Source organism: Amborella trichopoda, chromosome 3 (assembly GCF_054954075.1).
Source record: "Amborella trichopoda isolate Santa Cruz 75 chromosome 3, AtrichopodaSantaCruz75HAP2 v2.0, whole genome shotgun sequence".
Taxonomy (NCBI): Eukaryota; Viridiplantae; Streptophyta; class Magnoliopsida; order Amborellales; family Amborellaceae; genus Amborella; species Amborella trichopoda.
The window spans coordinates 14105590-14114167 of NC_142338.1; positions in this window are offsets into that span (position 1 = coordinate 14105590).

The window sequence follows — 8578 nt, forward strand, 5'->3', positions numbered from 1 at the left end:
TCCTATTTAAAAGCCCCTAACCCCCTCCCCTTATTAAAAGGTCCCCTTCCCTTTCCCCTACGCCCTTCATACAAAAGCCCCAACGCCCCTTACGTTCAAAAGCTCACCTGCCCCCATGCCCCCTAGCCGCTTACCGCCTACCCACCCTTGCTCAAAAGCCACCTAGCCTACCGCCTTGCCCCCTAGCCCGTAGCCCCTTGCCCCTAGCCCCTTGCCCCCTAGCCGCTTGCCCCCTAGCCCCTTGCCCCTTATGCACCCTTGTTAAAAAGCCACCTACGCCCTTCTCCCCTTGTTCAAAAGCCACCTGCGGCCTTCTCCCCTTGTTCAAAATCCACGTACTCCCTTAACCCCTGGCGTTCCCCCTACGCCCCCCCTTGCGTTCCCTTCCCCTACCCCTTGCGTTCCCCTTACCCCTTGGCCCTTGCGTTCCCCCTAATCCTTAACCCCTTGCGTTCCCTCTATGCCCTTAACCCCTTGTGTCCCCCTACGCCCTTAACCCCTTAACCCCTTGCACCTTACCCCTTGCATTCCCCCTACGCCTTGGGCCCCTACCCCCTTGCATTCAAAAGCTCCCTTACCCCTTGCCATATCCCCTTTGCGTTCAAAAGCCCCCTTGCGTTCCCCAACCCCCTTGCCTTACCTCTTTTGTGTTCAAAAGCCCTCTACCCCTTGCGAAGCCCCACTTACCACTTGTGTTCCCCTACCCCCTACACCTTACCCCTTTGCCTTCAAAAGCCCCTACCCCCTTGCGAAGGGCGCCCTTGCGTTCCCCCTACCACTTGCCCTACCCCTTTTGCTTTTAAAAGCCCCCATAGCCCTTTGCGAAGCCCCCCACCCCCTACGCCTACCCCATTGCTCTACCCCTACCTCTCTTGCGTTTAAAAGCCCCCTACCCCTTACGTTCCCCCTACGCCTTTGGGTTCAAAAGCCCCTATCCCTCTCATGCCCTACCCTTGTCGCTTGCCCTATCCTTTTCCCTTGCCCTAACCCCTTTGTGTTCAAACGCCCTCATCCCCTTGCGAAGCCCCCTAACCCCTTTCGTTCCTCCTACACCCTTGTCTACCCTTTTGCTTTCAAAAGCCCCCTTAGCCCTTTGCGAAACCCCCTACGCCCTTGCATTCCCCTTCCCCATACCCCATTGCGATCAAAAGCCCCCTACGCCTTACGCCTTGCGTTTCCTTACACCAGTTTTAGTTCAAAAGCCCCCTACCCCTTGCGTTCAAAAGCCCCCTACCCCTTGAGTTCAAAAGCCCCTTCCGCCTTGCGTTACCCCTACCCGTGCGTTCCCCCTACCCCTTGCCCCTTGCGTTCAAAAGCCCCCTACCCTTGCGTTCAAAAGCCCCCTACCCCTTGCGTTATCCCTACCTCGTGCGTTCCCCTACCTTGCCCCTTGCGTTCAAAAGCCCCCTACCCCCTTGCGTTCCCCTACCCCATGGGGACCATTCCCCTTCTCACGTGCCTCTTGCGTTCAAAAGCTTGCGTTCCCCCTACCCCGTGGGGACCATTCCCCCTTCTCGCGTGCCTCTTGCGTTAACCCCCTATGCCCTTGCGTTCCCCCTGTCCCCCTTGCCCTACCCCTTTACGTTCAAAAGCCCCCACTTACCTTACCCTTTGTGTGTAAAAGCCCCCACTTACCCTACCCTTTACGTTCAAAAGCCCCCTACCCTTTGCGAAGCCCCTCTATCCCCTTGCGTTCCCACTACGCCCTACCCCCTTTGCTTGCCCTACGCCCTTTGCATTCAAAGCGCCCTACCCCTTGCGTTCCCCTACTCTTTGCCCTACCCGCTACCCCTTGCATTTCCTCTACACCCTACCCCCTTGCTCTGTCCCCTTTACGTGCCCTATCCCTTATCCCCTTTACGTTCAAAAGCCCCTCTATCCCCTATCCCCTTTGCGTTCAAAGCCCCTTACCCTTGTGTTCCCTTTACCCCTTTGCATTCAAAAGCGCCCTTGCGTTCCTCCTATCCCTTGCCCCCTTGCATTCCCCCTATCCCTTACGTTCCCCCTACCCCTTGCATTCCCCCTACGCCTACATGCGACTTTCCCGTCCCGCTATCCCTTGCATTCCCCCTACGCCTACCCGCTGCGTACCCCCTACACCTACCCCTTGCGTCTACCCCCATTCCCCCTACCCCTGTGTTCCCCCTACGCCTACCCCTTGCGTCTACCCCCATTCCCCCTACCCCTTACCCCCTGCGTTTCCCTTATGCCTACCCAGTTGCGTTTACCCTTTATGCCTACGCCCTTGCGTCTACCCTTTGCGCTTTGCGTTCAAAAGCCTTGCGTTCAAAAGCCTTGTGTTCAAAAGCCCCCTACCCCTTGCCTTCAAAAGGCAGCCTTGTGTTCAAAAGCCCCCTACCCCTTACCTTCAAAAGCCCTCTACCCCCTTGCGCCTCCGCTGCGTCCCCTTGCGCTCAAAAGCCCCCTACACCTTGCGCCCCACACACTTGCGGTCAAAAGCCCCCTACCCCTTGCGCCCCACACCCTTGCGTTCGCCCCTCCTTGCTCTCAAAAGCCCCCCTACCCCCTTGCTTTCCCCTTAGCCCTACCCCCATACGTTCAAAAGCCTTGTGTTCAAAAGCCCCCTACCCCCTTGCATTCCCCCCATTCCCCCTTCCCCTTGTGTTCCCCTACCCCTACGTTCAGAAGCCTTGAGTTTAAAAGCCTTGAGTTCAAAAGTCCGTACCCCTTTGCATTCCACCTATCCCCTAGCCCCTTGCGTTCCCCCTACGTTCAAAAGCGCCCTACCCCTTTGTGTTCCACCTATCCCCTAGCCCTTGCGTTCCCCCAGCCCTTGCGTTCCCCCTAACCCTTGCGTTCAAAAGCCCCCTAGCCCCTGCATTCCCCCTAGCCCTACCCGATACCCCTTTTGCTTTCAAAAGCCCCCTGCCCCCTTGCATTCCCTCTACCCCTTGCATTCCCTCTACGTCTTGCGTTCCCCATACCCCCTACCCCTGCGTTCCTCCTACACCTATCCCCTTGAGTTAAAAAACCCCCTTACCCCTTGCGCCCCACCCCCTTGCGCCCCACGCCCTTGCGTTCAAAAGCCCCTTACCCCTTGCGTTCAAAAGCCCCTTACCCCTTGCGTTCAAAAGCCCCCTTACCCCTTTGCGTTCAAAAGCCTTGTGTTCAAACCCACTACCCCTTTCAGCCAAAAGCCCCAAAAGCCCCCTACCCCCTTGGATTCAAAAGCCCCAAAAAGCCCCCCTACCCCCTACTCGCGTTTAAAAGCCCCCCTACCCCCCCTTCACCTTGCGTTCAAAAGCCCCCTACTCCCGTACGGCCTTGCGTTCAAAAGCCCCCTATCCCTTGCGTTTAAAGCCCTCTACTCCCTTGCGTTCAAAAGCCCCCTTGCCCCCGATTGCCCCCTTGCGTTCAAAAGCCCCAAAAAGCCCCCCTACCCCATGTGTTCAAAAGCCCCCTACTTGCATTTAAAAAGCCCTCCTACCCCCGCTTCTCCCTTGCGTTCAAAAGCCCCTTACTCCCGTACGGCCTTGCTTTCAAAAGCCCCCTATCCCTTGCGTTTAAAAGCCCTCTGCTCCCTTGCGTTCAAAAGCCCCCTACCTAACCCCTTGCCCTCGATTGATTTATGCTATTCAAAAGCCCCCCTCCCCCTGATTTATGATGTTCAAAAGCCACCCCTACCCCAAAAGCTCCCCTCCCCCGATTGATTTATGCTGTTCAAAAGCCCCCTACTCCTTGCGTTCAAAAGCCTCCTGCCCCTTACCCTCATACCCAGCCCCCTACCCCCTTGCCTTCAAAAGGCCCCTATGCCCTTGCCTCCTAACCCTTGCGCCCATACCCAGCCCCTACCCCCTTGCCTTCAAAAGGCCCCTATGCCCTTGCCCCCTACCCAGCCCACTACCCCTTGCGTTCAAAGCCCCCTACGCCCTTAGCCCTTGCGTTCAAAAGCCCACTACGCCCTTACCCCTTGCATTCAAAAGCCCTCGAAAGCGCCCCTACCCCTTTACGTTCAAAAGCCCCCTAGCCCCTTGCGTTCAAAAGCCCCCTACTCCGTTTCGTTCAAAAGCCCCCTACCCCCTTGCGTTCAAAAGCCCCAACTACCCCCTTGCCCACCTTGACCTCCAACCCTTGCCCACTTGCCCCCGATTGATTTATGCTGTTCAAAAGCCCCTTACGACCTCGTACCCCCTTGCTTTCAAAAGCCCCCTACCCCAAAGCCCCGTACCCCCTTGCGTTCAAAAGCCCCCCTAAGCCCCACCTACCCCCTTGCCCCTAGCCCTTGCTCAGCCCAACCCGATTGATTTATGCCCCTAAGCCTCGTACCCCTTTGCCTCCACCCTGATTTATGCTGTTCAAAAGCCCCGTACCCTCTTGGGTTCAAAAGCCCCTACCCCTTTGCCCCGGTTGTCCCCCGATTGATTTATGCTGTTCAAAAGCCCCACTTAAGCCCCCTTACGCCCGCCCCCTACCTCCCTTGCCCCCGATTGATTTATATTGTTCAAAAGCCCCCTACCCCTTGGCCCCCGATCTACCCTGCCCTCTACACCACTTGATCCTTGATTTATGTAATTTATGCCCCTACCCTGTAGCCCTTGCCCCCTAAGGCCCCTTCCCCCACCCCGCCCCTACTCCACTTGCCCCCGATTTATGTTATTTTTTGACCTATGCCCTACGCCCTACCCCCTTGCCCCCGCCCCCTACCCCTTGCCCCCGATTATGCTGTTCAAAACCCCACCCGATTGCCCCCGATTTATGCTGTTCAAAAGCCCCCCTACCCGTACCCTATTTATGCTGTTCAAAAGCCCCCCTACAGCTGCCCCCTACCCGCCCCCTACCCGACCCCTATGTTCAAAAGCCCAAGTTCTCGTTAAGGTGAAGGAAGTATGACTGGTTTACCAATAGTTGAGACTCAATCTGGGGACGTTTCGGCTGATATTCTCACTAATGTAATTTCCATTATAGATGGACAAATCTTCTTATCTGCCGATCTATTCAATGCTGGAATCCGGCTTGCTATTAATGTGGGTATTTCCGTTTCCAGAGTAGGATCCGCAGCTCAAATTAAAGCTATGAAACAAGTAGCTGGCAAATCAAAATTGGAAATAGAGTTAGAAGCCTTTGCACAATTCGCTTCTGATCTCGATAAAGCTACTCATAATCAATTGGCAAGAGGTCAACGATTGCGCGAGTTGCTCAAACAATCCCAAGCAGCCCCTTTTGCGGTGGAAGAACATGTAGTTACTATTTATACAGGAGTGAATGGGTATCTTGATTCATTAGAAATTGGACAGTTGAAGAAATTTCTCGTTCAGTACGTTTGCCCCCTACTCGACCCCTACCTTCAAAAGCCCCCCTACGTTCAAAAGCCCCCCTACGTCTGCCCCCTACCCGACCCTTAAGTTCAAAAGCCCCCTACGTCTGTCCCCCTGTCCCCCTACGATTTATGCTGGTCAAAACCCACCCTACGTCTGCCCCTACCCGAGCCCCCTACGTCTGCCCCCTACTTGAACCCTGCCCGATTTATTCTGTTCACAAGCCCCCTCTACGTCTGCCCCCTATCCGATTTATGCTGTTCAAAAGCCCCCTATGTCTGGAATCTTGATTTATGCTGTTCAAAAGCTCCCCTACTCGATTTATGCCTTTCAAAAGCCCCCTACGTCTGGAATCACGATTTATGCTGTTCAAAAGCCCCCGATTTATGTTGTTCCCCCTACCTGATTTATGCTGTTCAAAACCCCCTACATCTCGAATAGCGTGTTCAAAAGCCCCAGATTTATGTTGTTCCCTCCTACCTAATTTATGCTGTTCAAAAACCGAATCGTGATTTATGTTGTTCAAAAGCCCCCGATTTATGCTGTTCAAAAGCCCACTACATATGGAATCGCCTATTCAAAAGCCTGTCTCCCTATGTATGGAGAATCGCGTCTCTTAGAGACCCCCAAACGTCTGGAGACTCCCGCTGTTCAAAAGCCCCCCTACGTCTGGAATCGCGATATATGCTGTTCAAAAGCCCCCCTATGTCTCCCTATGTCTCCCTACGTCTGGAGAATCGCGATTTATGCTGTTCAATTCTTACGTCTGAAATCACGATTTATGCTGTTCAAAGCCCCCTACGTCTAGAATCTACGTCTCCCTATGTCAGCCCCTACGTGTTCAAAAGCCCCTATGTATGGAATCACGATTTATGTGTTCAAAAGCCCCTACGTCTCCCTATGTCTGGAATCGCAATTTATGCTGTTCAAAAGCCCCTACATCTCTTTGTGTCTGTAATCGCGATTTATGGTGTTCACAAAAGCCCTACGTCTCCTTATGTCTGGAATCGGGATTTATGCTGTTCAAAAGCCCCTACGTCTCCCTGTGTCTGGAATCTCACACAAGGGATCTCAATTTATGGTGTTCACAAAAGCCCCTGCATCTCCCTATGTATGGAATCGTGACTTAGGCTGTTCAACCTATGTCTAGAATCGCGATTTATGTTTTCACAAAAGCCCCTATGTCTCCCTATGTCTGGAATCGTGATTTATGCTGTTCACAAAAGCCCCTACGTCTCCCTATATCTGGAATCGCTATTTATGCTGTTCAAAAGCCCTACTCCTCATGCCTGGAATCACGATTTATGTTGTTCAAAAGCCCCTACGTTTGGAATCGCGATTTATGCTGTTCAATAGCTTGTCTGGAATTCCCTATGGAATCACAATTTATGCTGTTCAATACTCTACGCCCTACGTTTGGAATTCCCTACGTCTGGAATCGCGATTTATGCTGTTCAAAAGCTCTACGTCTCCCTACATATGTATCGAATTCCCTATGGAATCATGATTTATGCTGTTCAAAACTCTACGCCCCTACGTCTCCCTATGCCTGGAATCACGATTTATGTTGTTCAAAAGCCCCTAAGTTTGGAATTCCCTACGTTTGGAATCGCAATTTATGCTGTTCAAAAGCTCGTCTGGAATTTCCTATGGAATCACAATTTATGCTGTTCAAAAGCTCTACATCTCCCTACATATGTTTGGAATTCCCTATGGAATCACGATTTATACTGTTCAAAACTCTACGCCCCTACGTCTCCCTATATATGGAATTGCGATTTATGCTGTTCAAAAGCCCCTACATTTGGAATTTCCTACGTTTGGAATCGCTATTTATGTTGTTCAAAAGCTCTACATCTCCCTACGTACATCTGGAATTCCTGGAATTCCCTACGTTTGGAATCGCGATTTATGCTGTTCAAAAGCTCTACGTTTCCCTACATCTGGAATCGCGATTTATGCTGTTTAAAAGCCCCTACGTCTTGAATCGCGATTTATGCTGTTCAAAAGCCCCTACATCTGGAATCGTCACGATTTATACTGTTCAAAAACTCTACGTCTCCCTACGTACGTCTGGAATTCCCTACATTTGGAATCGCGATTTATGCTGTTTAAAAGCTCTACGTCTCCCTACATACGTCTGGAATTCCCTACATTTGGAATCGCGATTTATGTTGTTCAAAAGCTCTACGTCTCCCTAAGTCTGGAGTCACTATTTATGCTGTTCAAAAGGTCTACGTCTCCCTAAGTCTGGAATCGCGATTTATGTTGTTCAAAAGCCCCTACGTCTGGAATTCCGTACATCTGGAATCGTGATTTATGTTGTTCAAAGCTCTACGTCTCCCTAAGTCTGGAATCGCGATTTATGCTGTTCAAAAGCCCCTACGTCTGGAATTCCGTATATCTGGAATAGTGATTTATGCTGTTCAAAAGCTCTACGTCTCCCTACGTCTGGAATCGCGATTTATGCTGTTCAAAAGCCCCTACGTTTGGAATCGTGATATATGATGTTCAAAAGCTCTAATCTCTACGTCTACGTCTGGAATCACGACTTATGTTGTTCAAAAGCCCCTACGTTTGGAATCGCGATTTATGTTGTTCAAAAGCTCTATGTCTGGAATCGCGATGTATGCTGGTCAAAAGCTCTACATCTGGAATCACGATTTATGCTGTTCAAAAGCCCCTATGTCTGGTACGTCTGGAATCGTGATTTATACTATTCAAAAGCCCTTATTACACGATTTTGGAATTGCGATTTATACTATTCAAAAGCCCCTATTACACGATTCTGGAATCGCGATTTATACGATTCAAAAGCCCCTATTACACGATTCTCCTCTAGGATCGGGTGACTCCCGGTTTTGTTCAAAAGCCCCTATTACACTGTTCAAAATCATCGATTCTCCTCTAGAATCAGGCGATGCCCGGTTTTGCAGAAGAATTGGGTGATTCCCGATTTTGCAGAAGAATTGACTATTCGGTGATTCCAGATTTTGCATGTTCAAAAACATTTATGACGTTTTTGCAGAAGAATTGACGGTTCAAAAGCATTTATGACGTAATAGGGAAGCATTTATGACGTAATAAGATTTGACTGTTCAAAAGCATTTATGACGTAATAGGGAAGCATTTATGATGTAATAGGGGCGATTCACTGTTCAAATTGACTATTCAAAAGCATTTATGATGTAATAGGGGCGATTCACTGTTCAAAAGCCCCTATTACTTAGTGACGTCTGGAATCGCGATTTATGATGTAATAGGGTCAATTCACAGTTCAAAAGCTCCTATTACACTGTTCA